Source organism: Cherax quadricarinatus, chromosome 50, assembly GCF_038502225.1.
Source record: "Cherax quadricarinatus isolate ZL_2023a chromosome 50, ASM3850222v1, whole genome shotgun sequence".
Classification (NCBI taxonomy): domain Eukaryota; kingdom Metazoa; phylum Arthropoda; class Malacostraca; order Decapoda; family Parastacidae; genus Cherax; species Cherax quadricarinatus.
The window spans coordinates 11,215,078-11,233,027 of NC_091341.1; positions in this window are offsets into that span (position 1 = coordinate 11,215,078).

Consider the following 17,950-nt stretch of genomic DNA (forward strand, 5'->3'; position numbering starts at 1 on the left):
TATTACTACTATTATTATTACTACTAGCACTTTCATTCTTGAATTTCGATATTTCATGTGAAACCCGAGGCCACTGCGGGGGTTCCTACAATATAACAAATGCATAAGAAAGGGTTAGCCGCACACTCTAGAAAAACCATCCCACGGGCGGGGATTGAACTCGTGGCGCGTAAGCCACTATAGCCAACTGGCCCAGTGGCTTATGCGCTGGCCTGGAGTTTTACGACTCACTCGCCACATGTTCAATCCCCACCCGTGGTACGTTTTTTTTTTTTTTGCAGTCGTGCCATTAGGATTTCGTGAGACACTCTAGATATTCCCACAATATAACTAACATAGATAATAGGGTACACTCACACTGCACATGTTTCTACACTGTGGATTTAAAAAAATTCCTAGAAAACTACATCTTTTCATGTTAGACTAAGGTTAAAGACTCCCTAATCATCTTAATTAACCTTGATAAGACAAGTTCAAGTTTCTGAGCTTCGTGCTGTCTGATCCTCGTCTTCCTGCTGATAAGATTAATTCAGGTCACGCCAGGGAATCGCGTGTTTACATCGTGTGTGTATTATTTAGTGGAGGATATTCCTCGCGCATCATTTCACTAGCATGTAAAGAAGAGGAAAAGAGTAGGAAGAATGTTGAAGGAGAAAGGCAAGGCGAGAGGAAAGGCGTGTGGTAAAGTAGTAATCAATGAATAATGAAGGACATGAGAAAACATGCGAAAGAAGCTCACATCGAGGCCTGGTCCAGGACTGGGGTGCTGGGGGGCGGTGACCCCCGGAACGCCATCCAAGTAGGCTATCTGCTGAGGACTATCTGCTTCTATCTGCCAAGGTAATTCTGAGAGTGAAGATAGGATGATGCCACAGATGGAGAGAGAGAGAGAGAGAGAGAGAGAGAGAGAGAGAGAGAGAGAGAGAGAGAGAGAGAGAGAGAGAGAGAGAGAGAGAGAGAGAGAGAGAGAGAGAGAGAGAAAGAGAGAGGGAGAGTGAGAGAGAGAGGATTGGTCAAAGAAGTTAGATTCCCTGAAGGTAGCGATAATTGCTAACCTCACTAGAGGAGATATTAAAAGAAATGTAAACCTATGCAATAGTAAGTTTATATTCAATGGAACACGCTAAACCTGTAGGAGCTATAAAGTGTCTGGGAATGGGAGAAAATCAGATTTGATCTGAGGAAGAAGGGACAGGTCTAATTCCTTGGATCAACAGCCCATCACCAGCACCAAAAGACGTTTAGAAAACTGGATGTCTTTTAGATTTAGAATCTTTTGAAGTTAACAGAGTTATGAGAAAAGAAACCAGATACTGAAAACACGACTATACAACAAGAAAATTAGCTTGTCACAAAGGTTATCGTGAAGATATTCTGGTCAACAAAGGTTATCGTGGAGATATTCTGGTCAGCAAGGGTTATCGTGAGGATATGGTGCTCAACAAAGGTTATCGTGAGTAACAAAAAAAAAAAAAAAAAAAAAAAAAAAAAAAAAAAAAAAAAAAAAAAAAAAAAGGGCACAATACCGTGACTGGAACGATACACAAATAACCCGCACATGAAAGAGTGGAGCTTACGACGACGTTTCGGTCCGACTTGTAAATGGTCTAAGTTAGACCGAAACGTCGTGGTAAGCTCCTCTCTTCTATGTGCGGGTTATTTGTGTAGTGTTATCGTGAGGATATGTTTCGCATAATGTTTTGACCACCAGAGAAGAACACTTTAATCCTTAAAACATGAATTACAACAAATTCGCAGCATATATACACTGAGATGAATATACCTCTCGATGTATATATCCTGTGAGAAGATAAATAGAAGGAGAAGAGACGTTAAAAAGCAATCTGAAAAAAAACAAAAACTGAAAATACGAAATACGATTTGACTTTCCTGGTGGACAAGGTTATGTGGATCACATTTTTTACAATTGAGAATAAACTCGAAAAGGGTTTGGGCTTGTGAATTCAGGAACGGCTTACGATGGAGGGGATGGAGAGGATTTGTAGAATGCATTGAAAATATGTTGAGTGGGAGGGACACTGAAACAGTGAAGTATTTTGACGGATCAACGCACATGTGTGAGAACAGTGCCAGGTTCTACTGACGTATGAGGACTGACAGTGAAATAACGTTGAGCGATGCAGCGATTTTACAGAATTTATACCCTTAAAGACGAATGTCTTGGTGGTAGTTAAATGCTCGTTTTAAGTAGCTGGAGTTATTCTCCCTCTCTTGGATCGAATCGCATTATCCCGATTCTTCACCTATTGAATGATATTTACGCTCTTAAACAAGAAAAACCCACAATAAGCTTCTCTCTCCCCTATGTGCTGGTTATCTGTGTACTCTACGCTATTCCCCGTGACTGTAATATTAATTGCTATATTTTTACACTGGACGAATAAACAGGTCAGGAAGGTAAGTTATAGGAAGCCTAAATAGTTCTTCGTGTTTGAGTGTATCAAAATTATTTAGAATCTTTAAATTTTGAACTAGATCTTGTTCTCTCTCTTTTCTAAAAGAGGAAATTTTGAGTGCTTTATGATTTTTTTTTTCAAATGGTTTGTTTCATATTATAAAATAACATATGTGCAACGTTTGGGTATCTTTGTTGGCGGAACTTTCTGCCTGCACGAAACGTTCCTTAAATCTAATGCAGAGGAAATTTTAATAATGGAAACTGTGGAAAAAGCTGAAAAGTAACTTTGAGGTGCTCAATCCCTTAATTTTGATAGGTGTTTAGTTCCTTACCCTTGATTAAAGCGGTTCAGTCCCTTCTATTAAGGCTCTCTGTATCTGACTGAAGAAGCCTGCTATGTTGGCGATATGGTTCGGCAAAGAAGATACCCATGTGTTGCACATGTGTTTTCCATCAACTTGATATTGTGTACCATTAATAATATGATGATTCTTAGAAATGGTACAATGAAGCTTGGTACCATTAAACTCAGGTATATTCCTCGTTCTGCTATCATAGATCAAGTTCTCTCCATAGACGCCGCAACACTCCACCTACCATTTTCCTTTTAACTATTCTATGTTCACTTCGTCTCATAAATCCATTAGCTGACACGTCTCCTTCCAAAAATCTAAACACATTCAGAACCTCCATACACCCTCCTTCCAATCTGATATCCTACATTTTTATTGCCTAAACTCTTTTGTTACTTTTATCACCTCTCTCTTTTCTGTGTTAACTTTTAATTAATTTCCTTCTTATGCACCCTCTCCAAAACACGTTGACTTACCTTTGCTTCTATTTTGCAGAATCTCCCAGAGGAACAGAATCATTAGCAAAGAGCAACTGTGACAACTCCCACTTCGAATCAGATTCATTATGTTTTAATCCAGCACTCCTCTCCAACACTCTTAAATTCACATCTTTCACACCCTCCTCTGTAAATATATATTAAAGATCTTTAGTGAATCACACATCCCTGTCTAAGGGAAGAAAGTCACATTCTCTCCTGATAAATGTTTTATACTGCCTTTAGAAATACTCTATCAATTCCATACAAAGTATTGGTTTGGAAATAGGGTAGTTGATGAGTGGAATCTACCTAGTTGGGTTATTGAGGCTAGGACTTTGGGTAGTTTCAAATTTAGGTTGGATAAGTACATGAGTGGGAAGGGTTGGATTTGAGTGGGACTGGCACATCAAAACTTATTTCTTGGGTAGCATTGAAAATTGGGTTGGGCAAATGTTTTGTTAGTGAGATGAATTGTAAAGGACCTGCCTAGTATGGGCCAACAGGCCTGCTGCAGTGTTCCTCATTTCTTATGTTCTTATGTTCTTATTTGCAGTATCATATGCCTTTCATAAATCTATAAATGCGACATACAGTTCCTTACCCTTTTTTCTAAGCATTATTCACTAATATGCTTGAATGTAAATATTTGGTCTACACATCTCTACCTTTTTTAAATCCTCTTTGTTCCTTGTCCAATTATATTTTGTCTTTTCCTTAACTCCTTTGCTTTGTATACTCAACAGGCTTAATCCCCTATAAATCTCATGCTCTCTCTTCTCCTCTCTCCTTCATATGAAGGACCTATGCATTTCTATAATGTTCAGATGTGATGAATGGTTTGAAAAACCGACAAGTTGAAGATTGAGACACTTATGCAGCATATGGGAATCTTTATTCAGGAAACGTTTCGCCACACAGTGGCTTCATCAGTCCAATACAAAGAGGAAGGCGTAAGGAGAGGAGGAGTATGAGGTAATCAGTCCCTCAGCCTGGAGTCGAAGTGCTCAGTCCATCAATCTTGTAGAATGTACAGCATAGGGCCGTAGACGTGGCTTATATACTGTAGTGAGGTGACTTGAAGCAGACGGAGGCGGGATCATAGTGGTACCATCCACTAGTCGAAGTAGGTCTTTGTCCAAAGGTTGAACAAGCGTTGAAGAATTCTTTGTAAGAAGATCCCATGATGCTGCAGTGTCTGACAGTTGTGATGAATGGTTTGAAAAAACCGACAAGTTGAAGATTGAGACACTTATGCAGCATATGGGAATCTTTATTCAGGAAACGTTTCGCCACACAGTGGCTTCATCAGTCCAATACAAAGAGGAAGGCGTAAGGAGAGGAGGAGTATGAGGTAATCAGTCCCTCAGCCTGGAGTCGAAGTGCTCAGTCCATCAATCTTGTAGAATGTACAGCATAGGGCCGTAGACGTGGCTTATATACTGTAGTGAGGTGACTTGAAGCAGACGGAGGCGGGATCATAGTGGTATCATCCACTAGTCGAAGTAGGTCTTTGTCCAAAGGTTGAACAAGCGTTGAAGAATTCTTTGTAAGAAGATCCCATTCATCACAACTGTCAGACACTGCAGCATCATGGGATCTTCTTACAAAGAATTCTTCAACGCTTGTTCAACCTTTGGACAAAGACCTACTTCGACTAGTGGATGGTACCACTATGATCCCGCCTCCGTCTGCTTCAAGTCACCTCACTACAGTATATAAGCCACGTCTACGGCCCTATGCTGTACATTCTACAAGATTGATGGACTGAACACTTCGACTCCAGGCTGAGGGACTGATTACCTCATACTCCTCCTCTCCTTACGCCTTCCTCTTTGTATTGGACTGATGAAGCCACTGTGTGGCGAAACGTTTCCTGAATAAAGATTCCCATATGCTGCATAAGTGTCTCAATCTTCATAATGTTCAGATACCTGATAGCTAACTGACAGTTTTACTAGAGAATGGAAAGATAAAAATAAAGTTGCATGCAAATTAGAGTAAGATTATGTCATTTTGGGAAAAGAGGTGAGAGAAAGTGTGTGAGATAGTGTCTGATGGAAAGAAGTTGGAGACGGTAACGGGAGAGCAAGCAGTAAAAATTTATTATTTAAGCGCTGGCTGTGGAGGAAAAAGAACGGACTGAATGAGGTAAAAGGGACGAAGACGCTGGAGGAGGAACTGGAATAAAGGAGAGAGTGGTAGAGAAATTACAATAGGAAAGCCGTACAGGGATAAAGCGATAACTTCGGGATTGTAAAGACAGAGTATATGAATAAATGAAGGAAGAGGTAAATCTCAAAGAATGTGAAAAAAGAGGAATGGAGAGGAAGGGCGGATAGGAAAAATAATAATAATGATAATATAATAATAATAATAATAATAATAATAATAATAATAATAATAATAATAATAATAATAATAATAATAATAATAATATTTTTATTTCTACAAGTACATGTACAGACGTATACATGCCTAGTTGACATCAGTGACATAGAAAGCCGCTTGTTATGCAGAGCATTTCGGGCAAATTAGGTCAATTTTGTCCCCAGGATTCGACCCACACCAGACGACTAACACCCAGGTACCTATTCTACTGCTAGGTGAACAGGGACAGCAGGCGTCTTAAGGAAACACATCCTTATGCTTCCACCCGTACCGTTGATCGGGTGCGCAATCAACAGAGCTACGGGACCCCCTCCCACCCCCTGAAGCGTAGGGAAGGTACTAGTTAGAAAAATGACACAGTGAGACACACTCGTGGCAAACTGGCAATCGTGGCTTGGTTCTAGGTAATGTTTGAACACATCTGTTGCCTGGCTGCCAGTCGTTTAATAGCCTTTTCAAATAATTTTCGGACACGTATCGTTTATTTTCCCCACCCCTATCCCGCTGTCAGATGCGTTGCTCTGCTCAAAACCCCGCCAGATAAATGACCGATATATGTACAACTGGCAGAAGAGCTGATACTTATCACACTTCCACATGTGTGAGTAATATGTGAAACAAATGTAAGAAAATTTAGCTTAAAGTTCTGCATGCCATTTCCACTGCCAGATCTATGCCTTACAGTTTCATATGCATGACACGGTTAAATTATCATATCTGTGACAATTGCACTATCCTATCTGTGTCACGTTTACAGTATCGTGTCTGTGACATATTTACACTTTCGTATCTGAGACACATTTACACTATCTTAATGACATTTAGACTGTCGTGTCTGTTATGCTTCATTGGCTGCGTAAGGTAAATAAAAAGTCCTGGTTCCTAAAGAGTATACCTGGCGAGTCTAGGGGCATTTATATTATTTAAAATAGAAAAAGAAACCACTCTAGAACCACCTTGTACTTTCATGCAAATTATGAAGCATAAATTTAAATGGTCAATGTATTATGAGGAAGGACATAAAAACTCACCTATCCAAAAATAGATATTAATAAAGTATATGCAACCTACAATCTACTCTACTACAACCAACATCACTACACTCCAGTTCACCTTTACCCAGTACTCACATTAGCTCACTAGCATACCGCTACTAGTGAGTACAACAAAATATATAAATATTTATAAACAGGGAGACTCCATGACAAACCTCCCCCCCCCATCCTTTCTACCGGTCTGTCTACCAGCAGGCAAAAAACCATACGCGTACTCTCCCAAAACTTAAACGGGCCTCAGCACACTAGGGCCTTACAGGTAAACATGAGAGCACTTAAAACAATAACTAATCTATGGTATAAACTTACAAAAAAACTACAAAAAAATGTGAAGTATTAGGATATCTTGCTGCAGGTGCTGCGCTCCATAAACGGTCTCACCTTACTCTTCTCACCACTGACTGACCAGGAATAATACACGTCCTGTTTCAGTACAAATTCCGGAATTATGAAGCATTTTTATACAATATTTTTAACCCTGCACAACAAATACACCGTAATACCCTCTTCCCTAAACCACCGGTCTCACTCAGCTAGCTGGATCCAGTCGGGTGCAGCTATTCAAGGAAAAACATGGGAAATTAACCTTAGGTCTGGAGGCACACAAAATTCTCCAGAAATATGAAAACTGCATCAAGTACTGTCTTGGTGCAATTTACTTGTACATAGAAAAACACAGTAAACATTTATCACCTTAAAGTTTATCTATACAATGAGCACTGCTAATTCGCAGACGTGTGAAACTCGTCTGATATAAAAGTGATCAGGTTATACGTCAGATGGTCCCACAGTCATGCTTTACGGCTGTACTCTTAATATAATATTAAAACAGGAAAATACACCATTACAACTCCGTGTTGGCCAAACATCTACGTTGATGCATTTTCTATACATGACATAAAATTAAAGAGCTGACTGGGTTACCTCTGTACATATTAATTACATAAAAAGTATACATAATAATTATATACAAGTAAACTTATTATAAATTAAGAAAGTCTCTCTTTAAACAGCATAAGTATTAATTATCACTCTGCTTGCAAACTCTGCTTGCAAAAATAAAGCAAGCACTTTATATAAACAAAGTTCCCACATTAATGATATGATTATTATAAATTGAGAAACTCTGTGAACAACATTAGAGTCCATTATCACACATCTCTGCTTTCACATATGAAATAAGCAATTCATAAAAATATAGAAACAGAGTTTACATAAACAGCGCAAAAATTAGTGTACATATTGACACAAATAGAAAATTACATTATTAACTGTGCGTCTCACAGCAATATACAATAAGCAAAACTGGCTACGCAAAACACACCACTGGGAGAAATTAGAGAGCACGAGAGGGAAAATTACCATCTTCAAAATTGGGTAGTTTGTCACATAAAATTTGTCGGTGGGACTGTGGCCTTAAGGGGCAATTGAAAAACAAATATTTATGTTCACTTTCCTCTGTACGATTTCACTGAAATTTTTACCACAGAATCTAGGCATGTCAGAAGAGACTGTGTATTTTTTTAATCAAGATCGTTCAATAAATAACGACATAAAAAAATAAAATGTGAGAAATTGTATATTGCAGCACTTAAAAAGCACTGGAGTCGTCAGCATTGACCCCTCAAAAGGTGGGCTTCCCAGGCCTTCACCTACTACGTCATTCCAAGGAACCCTGGAGTCACCCCACTTAGTGATCAAAAAAAAAAAAAAAGGTGGATCCTGGAGAAACAAAACACACAAGATCAATATGCATAACCCAAAAATGGTGATGCTTCACCGTCAACACCGTACACTAGCTTTGGTCCATCAGTCCATACACCAACATTACACAGGTGAGGCCTCACTGCCCACACGTTATGTTACCTTACCTAAGCATGTATTGACGTGACTACCACTAAAAACACACACACACTCTTGGGAAATCTGATACCCTCTTCTACCAGCTCACCCAGCTTCAGTCCACTAGGTGGTCAGAAAGCCATCTACTCACCTACTGTAACCAACATCACCACGCTCCAGTTCACTTTTACCCAGTACTCACATTAGCTCACTAGAACACTGCTACTAGTGAGTAAAACAAAAATATAAACATTTATAAACAGGGAGGCTCGATGACACCCCCTCCTCCTTTCTGCCGGTCTATCTAAAAGCAAGCATAAAATACCATACGAGTACTCTCTCAAAACTTTAACAGGCCTCGGCACACTAGGGCCTTACAGGTAAACATGAGAGCACTTAAAACAATAATTAACATATGGTATAAACTTAAAAAAGAAAAAAGAAAACATTCCTACAAAACAAACCGTGAAGTATCAGGTGCTGCGCTCCGTAAAGTGACACTCACACCTTACTCTCCTTTCTTCTGGCCACTGACCAGGAATAGTACACGTCCGGTTTCAGTACAAATTTCGGAACTAGGGAGCATTTTTTAACACTGCATAATACACATCACAACGTACATGGTTATAAATAACCATAATTTTTAAAGGGGTGGACCGGTAAGCCAGCGGAAGGCCTCGGTCAGATGACCAAAGCTCCAAAGGCGGGTTATCATCTGACTAAGACCCGCGTCAGGAAACATTTTTCCTGTTTCCTGAAGAACCTTACCTAATCTAACTGCATAATAAATACACCGTAATAGTCTGACACATTTACACTATCACATCTGATATTTACACTTTTGTAGGTGACACACATTTACACTATCGTATCTGTGAGTCACATATATTGCCAAATTTATAACATTCATACTGTCAGGTCTTTAACAGTTACACCGCCAGATTTATAACATCCATGACACATTCGGCTATGTGTACTTAGCACACGTGAGCCACAGAGAATTTTGTGACACAGGCGTCTCTCTCGTAGGTGAGACAGTGTGTATTGCTCCAACACAGACTCCAGACAATATTTCTCCGCCACTTGACACGTGTTGTCAATTTATCGATACAAACAACTGACATTTCTGTGCACCTCCGAGTGATTGACGAGGCGTTTTGCCGCTTCGCTGCTGCAAGCCAGAATGTCAGTTCATTTGAGGTAAATGTACGGTAAAAAATGGCAGAGGTATAAATAGATGGAGAGATCTACAGGACCCTTGTGTGGTTAAGGGCTTTTATCACGCTTGCTACTTCTCTCCTACCTACGGTAGAATACGTAAAAAGAAAGCCTCGAGCGTAACATTGTTTCGCTCCTCTGCAGAGAAACGTTTTATGGTAAAATGCTGACAAATTAAAATTTCCATGACCCTCTACTATTATCATCACTAGGTTAGTATTATTTTAATCGGAGGAAAGCGCTAAGACCGTAGGGGTTATATAACCCCTGGGGAATCGGAGGCCTGTAGATTTGATCCAAAAAAGATCAGGCCAGTTCCACGGATCAACAGCACCTAATCAGTATCAAGGCACCTTTTTTGTACTCACCTATTTGTGCTTGCAGGGGTCGAGTCATAGCTCCTATCCCCGCCTCTTCACTGATCGCTACTAGGCCCTCTCTCTTCCTGCTCAGTGAGCTTTATCAAACTTCGTCTTAAAACTATGTATGGTTCCTGCCTCCACTACGTCACTTTCTAGGCTATTCCACTCCCTGACAACTCTGTGACTAAAGAAATACTTCCTAACATCCCTTTGACTTATCTTGTGACCCCTTGTTTCTGTGTCCCATCCCTGGAACATCCTGTCTTTGTCCACCTGGTCAGTTCCTCGCAGTATTTTATATGTAGTTATCATGTCTCCCCTAACTCTCATGATCTCCAGTGTTGTCCGGCCGATTTCCCTTAACCCTTCTTCCAAGGACATTCCGTTTAGCTATGGGACTAGTATTGTTGCAAACCTTTGCACTTTCTCTAATTTTTTGACTTGTTTGACCAGGTGTGGGTTCCAAACTGGTGCTGCATATTCCAGTATGGGCCTGACTTACACTGCGTAAAGAGTCTTCAACGATTCCTTACTAAAGTACCAGATCGCTATTCTTAGGTTTGCAGGCGCCCATGTGCTGCAGCAGTTATCTGGATGATGTGCGCCTCAGGAGATGTGCTCGGTATTATACTCATTACAAGATATTTTTCCTTGAAAGAGATTTGCAGTCTTTGGCCACCTGGACAATACTCTTCTTCGAGGAGCCAGTTGCTGGAAAAGGCTTGCAGCCTGTCCAGGTCTCTTTATTGTCAAGCCTGATCCTCATCAGATTTGATTTTCCTCATTAATTTCACATGTGCAAACAGGGACACTTCTGAGTCTATCCCTTCCGTCATGTCAGTCACATATGCCAAAAACAGCTTTGGTCCTAGGACTGACCCCTTTGGAACCCCTCTTGTCACAGGCGCCCACTCTTACACCTCGTCACGTACCATGACTCGTTGCTGCCTCCCTGTCAGATAATCTCTGATCCATTGCAGTGCCTTTCCTGTTATGCATGCCTGATCCTCTGGCTTGTGCACTAAACTCTTGTGAGGAACCGTGTCGAAGGTCTTCTTGCAGTCCAAGAAAACGTAATCTACCCATCCTTTTCTCTCGTGTCTTACTTCCGTTACCTTTTCATAAAACTCCAGAGGGTTTGTGACATAGATTTACCCTTCCATGAAACAGCGCTGGTTGTCACTTATATGCGTGCGTGCTTGTGTGTGTGTGTGTGTGTGTGTGTGTATGTGTTTGTGTGTGTGTGTACTCACCTACTTGTGTGTGGGTGTGTGGTTTAAATACAAACCTGTGCATAAATATGAAATATAAAGTAAATGTGAGTATAAATTGCTTATTGAAGTGCGTGTACACAAATATACTTTACGAACGCTCATGCGCGAAGGCATTTAATAAAAGATTTATATACGTAGAAAAATATTTGTCAACGCATATATACGCAGTTCTTTTTAAATAACCTTATAAATTGACGAAGTTTTCAAAGCTCTAAGGAGGTAACGATTATCATTAATTATTATTATTATTATTATTTTAATATTATTTCTATCATAGTTATAGTTAATCGGTAAATCCTTAAGGGTAAAAAGGTTTGATATATTAGGAAGGATAACTCCAATTCCTTGAATCTAAAACCTTTCATCTGTATCCAGGCACGTTACCCCTTGACGAAAGTAACTTATACAAGTTTAAATGTGTTAGATTGCTATTAATAGTAGTAGCAGAAGTAGTAATAGTATTAGCAGTAATAGTAGTAGTATTAGTAGAGTAGAGCTAAACCCGTAGGTGTCATACAGTGACTGAAAGGTGAGAACAGGGGGTAGTTCTATATTTTTCGATCGAGAACTTTTCACCAGCATCAAGGACCCATCCTTGAAGGGGTTTTAGCGTTGAGGCGAGTTTCTGATGTCGATCTCTCTCTCTCTCTCTCTCTCTCTCTCTCTCTCTCTCTCTCTCTCTCTCTCTCTCTCTCTCTCTCTCTCTCTCTCTCTCTCTCTCTCTCTCTGTCTCTGTCTCTCTCTCTCTCTCTCTCTCTCTCTCTCTCTCTCTCTCTCTCTCTCTCTCTCTCTCTCTCTCTCTCTCTCTATTTTTTTTTTTTTTTTTTTTTTTTTTTTTTTTTTTTACACAGGGTTTGACAAGGTTAAGGATCCCTAGCTTTATTGACAGCTATTTACAGGTTAAGGATTCCTAACTTTATTGGCAAGCTAAGAGCTGTTACCTACATCAGCTCATTTGAAAGCATTTTTGTTATGAGACATACAAGTAGGGAACAGGATGAAGTTGGAGCCATCTGTGGGCCAGCATTTTCATTTGATCAACTGACGTTATCTCGTTGACATCATTATGCTGTACGAATGTGTTCCATACTCGAGTCATCCTGGGTATGTATGATCTCAGATGGAGTGATGTTCTGGAGAAGGGTACAGCCAGAGTGAAGTTGCTGCTTTCTGCCCGTCTTGTGGCATAAAAGCTTGTTTCACGCTGTCCTCGAAGTGGATCCAAGTGTGGTATTTTGACAATATTGGCCTTGTACATAACAGTAAGGCCACCCACATCCCTCCTATGTTGAAGGCTCTGCTGAAATGACAGATCTATCCAGGATGGGTCCAGGCGAGAGATGAGACGTCTTGCTCTGTTCTCTACTCTGTCAAGCAGTCGCAGATGAGAGGGGGGGCAGGCAAACCAAGAAAGTGGAGCATACTCAAGGTGTGAGCGTACTTGTGCCTCGTACAGGATCTTGCAACCCCTACTGTCAAGCAGATGCGAGATACGGCGAAGTGCTGTAAGCTTCCTGGCTGCCTTGTTTGCAAGATTTACAACATGGTTCTTCATGGTTAGTTTGGAGTCAAATTTCACCCCAAGGATATCAACTTCTTCTCCAGGTGCCAACATCGTCCCATTCATCCTTACTACTGCGCCAGCATTACCATCATGGTGCCTAGAGACGAACATCATTTGCGTTTTTTCAGGTGCAAATGTTACTTGCCATCTATTTCCCCAAGCTGATATAGCTCTCAGCTGGTGATTGATGTAGCTTAGAGCAGCTGGCATTTCTTCTCTTGGATAAGTGAATGTCAGTGTACAGTCGTCTGCATATGCATGTGATTCTGGGATGAGATGAAGAAGGTCGTTGAAGTAGACATTCCATAACAGTGGACCCAGCACACTTCCTTGTGGAACGCTTGCCCCAATAGGATGCCTTGCTGATTCCGTTCCATTGAGGACTACACTTAGAGATCTACCATGAAGGTAATCACTGAGGAGACATAGCGTAGAGCCTGCAATTCCCAGTGCTTGAAGTTTTGCTAAGAGGCCCTGGTGCCACACCCGGTCGAAAGCGCCAGCAATGTCCAGTGCTACCACACAGCTGACTTTGGATTCATCCAGTGACTGGTGCCACTTAGTGGAGAGGTTTAACAACAGATCAGCAGCAGAGTAACCTTTCCTGAAGCCATATTGACGATCACAAAGTAGTGAGTGGTAGTCAAAAAAATCTGTCATTTGTCTTGAGATTATTGTCTCAAGGATCTTACCAGTGATTGACAGGAGTGACACTGGTCTGTAGTTGCTGATTTCTGCTCTGCTCTTCTTTTTGTGAACAGGGACTACATTTGCCTCTTTCCATGGAGAGGGCCATTTACACTGTACTAGGCAGTGCTGAAAGATGCGAGTTAGAGGTGCTGCTAGCTGGTCTGCACATCTTCTCAACAATCTTGGGCTCAACTTGTCTGGGCCCACAGCCTTTTCTTGGTCAAGTGATTTAAGAAGGAAATGCACCTCCTCCTGCCTTATTGTCACCACTGACAGTTTTGACACAGTTCTTGCAGCTAGCCAAGGAGGGTCCCTTGCTGGATCAGGAACTTGCATTTTGGTAGCAAAGTGTTCAGCAAAGAGGTCCGCCTTCTCTTGACTACTAGTAGAGGTGGTCCCATCCTGTCGATTTAGAGGTGGAATAAGTTCATCAGGCAGATAACCTTGTCTGTCCTTGACCAGGGACCACCAGGTTTTGGAGCCTACCCTACCTGATGCTAACTTTCTCTCTCTCTCTCTCTCTCTCTCTCTCTCTCTCTCTCTCTCTCTCTCTCTCTCTCTCTCTCTCTCTCTCTCTCTCTCTCTCTCTCTCTCTCTCTCTCTCTCTCTCTCTCTCTCTCTCTCTCTCTCTCTCTCTCTCTCTCTCTCTCTCTCTCTCTCTCTCTCTCTCTCTCTCTCTCTCTCTCTCTCTCTCTCTCTCTCTCTCTCTCTCTCTCTCTCTCTCTCTCTCTCTCTCTCTCTCTCTCTCTCTCTCTCTCTCTCTCTCTCTCTCTCTCTCTCTCTCTCTCTCTCTCTCTCTCTCTCTCTCTCTCTCTCTCTCTCTCTCTCTCTCTCTCTCTCTCTCTCTCTCTCTCTCTCTCTCTCTCTCTCTCTCTCTCTCTCTCTCTCTCTCTCTCTCTCTCTCTCTCTCTCTCTCTCTCTCTCTCTCTCTCTCTCTCTCTCTCTCTCTCTCTCTCTCTCTCTCTCTCTCTCTCTCTCTCTCTCTCTCTCTCTCTCTCTCTCTCTCTCTCTCTCTCTCTCTCTCTCTCTCTCTCTCTCTCTCTCTCTCTCTCTCTCTGCCTCTCTCTCTCTCTCTCTCTCTCTCTCTCTCTCTCTCTCTCTCTCTCTCTCTCTCTCTCTCTCTCTCTCTCTCTCTCTCTCTCTCTCTCTCTCTCTCTCTCTCTCTCTCTCTCTCTCTCTCTCTCTCTCTCTCTCTCTCTCTCTCTCTCTCTCTCTCTCTCTCTCTCTCTCTCTCTCTCTCTCTCTCTCTCTCTCTCTCTCTCTCTCTCTCTCTCTCTCTCTCTCTCTCTCTCTCTCTCTCTCTCTCTCTCTCTCTCTCTCTCTCTCTCTCTCTCTCTCTCTCTCTCTCTCTCTCTCTCTCTCTCTCTCTCCCCTCTCTCTCTCTCTCTCTCTCTCTCTCTCTCTCTCTCTCTCTCTCTCTCTCTCTCTCTCTCTCTCTCTCTCTCTCTCTCTCTCTCTCTCTCTCTCTCTCTCTCTCTCTCTCTCTCTCTCTCTCTCTCTCTCTCTCTCTCTCTCTCTCTCTCTCTCTCTCTCTCTCTCTCTCTCTCTCTCTCTCTCTCTCTCTCTCTCTCTCTCTCTCTCTCTCTCTCTCTCTCTCTCTCTCTCTCTCTCTCTTTCTCTCTCTCTCTCTCTCTCTCTCTCTCTCTCTCTCTCTCTCTCTCTCTCTCTCTCTCTCTCTCTTCTCTCTCTCTCTCTCTCTCTCTTCCTCAGTCTTTAAATCAGAGAAAGTAATTTTATACTTGAGTTTACCTCCCAAAAAAATCATTTACGTCGAATGTATTTAGTCGGTCTAGATAACCTTACATGGATAAAACACACATACACACACACACACACACACACACACACACACACACACACACACACACACACAACCACAACATGGACAGGAGTGCATCCGGGAAATTTGGCATAAAATCTACCATGATTAAATGGACCCGCGGGAAAGGGCAATTCCATAAAATCTGAAAATGGGCGCAAATCATGACGGGCACAAAGACTTACCTCTCCCTCAAACTTAAATGACCCAAACGGTAACTGGACACTCCGACAAGCTGAATTTAGATTTCAAAGGAACAACGAAACTATGGATGTGAGTCAAAAAAATTTGAAGACACCTTGGTAGAGTGGAAAGGGGGAATGGGCTGAAGGGAGACAGTTCCATGAGGGGGGAAATGGGAGGACGGAGCAGGCTCGACAGTGAAATGATGGGAAGGACTGGTGAGCTCGATAAAGGGTATTGATGGGAAGGACTGGTGCAGGCTACGACAGTGAAGGGTATTGATGGGAAGGATTGGTACAGACTACGACAGTGAAGGGTATTGATGGGAAGGACTGGTGCCCCCCCCGACAGTAAAGGGGTATTGATGAAACGACTTGAGGCTACGACAGGAGGTTTTGATAAAACGACTGGTGAGGCTACGACGGTGAAGTTTGGTGGGAAGGACTGGTAAACGACGTGAAATTTTGATGGGATGGACTGGTGCAGCTCGAAAATTGAAGGTATTGTGGGATGGATGTGCAGGCTACGACAGTGAAGGGTATTGATGGGAAGGACTGGTGCAGGCTACGACAGTGAAGGGTATTGATGGGAAGGACTGGTGCAGGCTACGACAGTGAAGGGTATTGATGGGAAGGACTGGTGCAGACTATGACAGTGAAGGGTATTGATGGAAAGGACTGGTGCAGGCTAAAGCGGTGAAGGGTATTGGTGGGAAGGACTGGTGCAGGCTGCGACAGTGAAGAGTACTGATGGGATGGACTGGTGCAGGCTACGACAGTGAAAGGTATTGATGGGATGGACTGGTGCAGGCTACGACAGTGAAGGGTATTGATGGGACGGACTGGTGCAGGCTACGACAGTGAAGGGTGTTAGGTAAGACACATATGCAACAGTTAGGTATCTTTATTATGAAACGTTTCGCCTACACGTGCTCTCATCAAAGTACAGAAAGTTATGAAGCAGAAGAGGGGAAAACAATCGTCCATCCCCTTAAAGTTTGGGTGGTCATCCCTCAGTCTGAAGAGCATTGTTCCCGTAAAACAATTGAAAATACCTGTCGGTTTTATCCATTTAATGTTCGACAGTGAAGGTTTGATGGATGGACTGGGTCAATTTTGAAGGTCTGATCGGACGGACTGGTGCAGGCTACGACAGTGAAGGGTATTGATGGGAAGGACTAGTGCAGGCTACGACAGTGAAGGGTATTGATGGGACGGACTGGTGCAGGCTACGACAGTGAAAGGTACTGATGGGATGGACTTATGCAGGCTACGACAGTAAAGGGTATTGATGGGATGGACTGGTGCAGGCTAGATGTGTATTTTTGGGGAAAGGGCTGGTGAGACTACGACAGTGAGGGTTTTAGGATGGACTTAGCAGCTCGCGGTGAAGTATTGATGGGATGGACTGGTGCAGGCTACGACAGTGAAGGGTATTGATGGAAAGGGCTGGTGCAGACTACGACAGTGAAGAGTATTGATGGGATGGACTTATGCAGGCTACGACAGTGAAGGGTATTGATGGGATGGACTGGTGCAGGCTACAACAGTGAAGAGTATTGATGGGATGGACTTATGCAGGCTACGACAGTGAAGGGTATTGATGGGATGGACTGGTGCGGACAAAGTGAAAAAATAATGTGGATGACTTTGAGCTACGACAGTGAAGGGTATTGATGGGATGCTTGCGGCTACGACGTGAAAGTTATAGGATGACTTTGAGCTGACGTGGTTGATTGGGGACTGGTGGGGCAAAACAGTAAGAAGTAGATGGATGGACTTGATGCTACGACGTATTATTGATGGGACGGCTGGTGAGGCTACACTGTGAAGAGATGATGGGATGGACTTATCGGCACGACGTGAAGGTTTAGGATGAACTACTACAGTGAAGGATGATGGGATGGACTGATGCGGCTCAGCATGAAGGGTATTGCGGAAGGGTGCCAGTACGACAGTGAGATGTGGACGGACTGGTGCGAACTACGACAGTAAAAGGTATGTGGGATGGACGTGCAGGCTACGACAGTGAAGGGTATTGATGGGATGGACTGGTGCAGACTACGGTAAATAAGCTTATGGACGGAAGAGGGATTAATAAAGTTAGTGACAATTTGGGCTGGTTTTGAAAAGGGTTTCACACAGTGACCAGTGTAGATCTTAGACGAGAAGACCAGGAAACACACAGGACATGCTTCCTCCTCAATACCGTGATATAATTTCTGGGTAAGAGAAAGGGTTCAATGTTGTCCATTTCGTTTATGATGAATTATTAAACTATGAATTCAAAAGCCTCTTTAAGGAG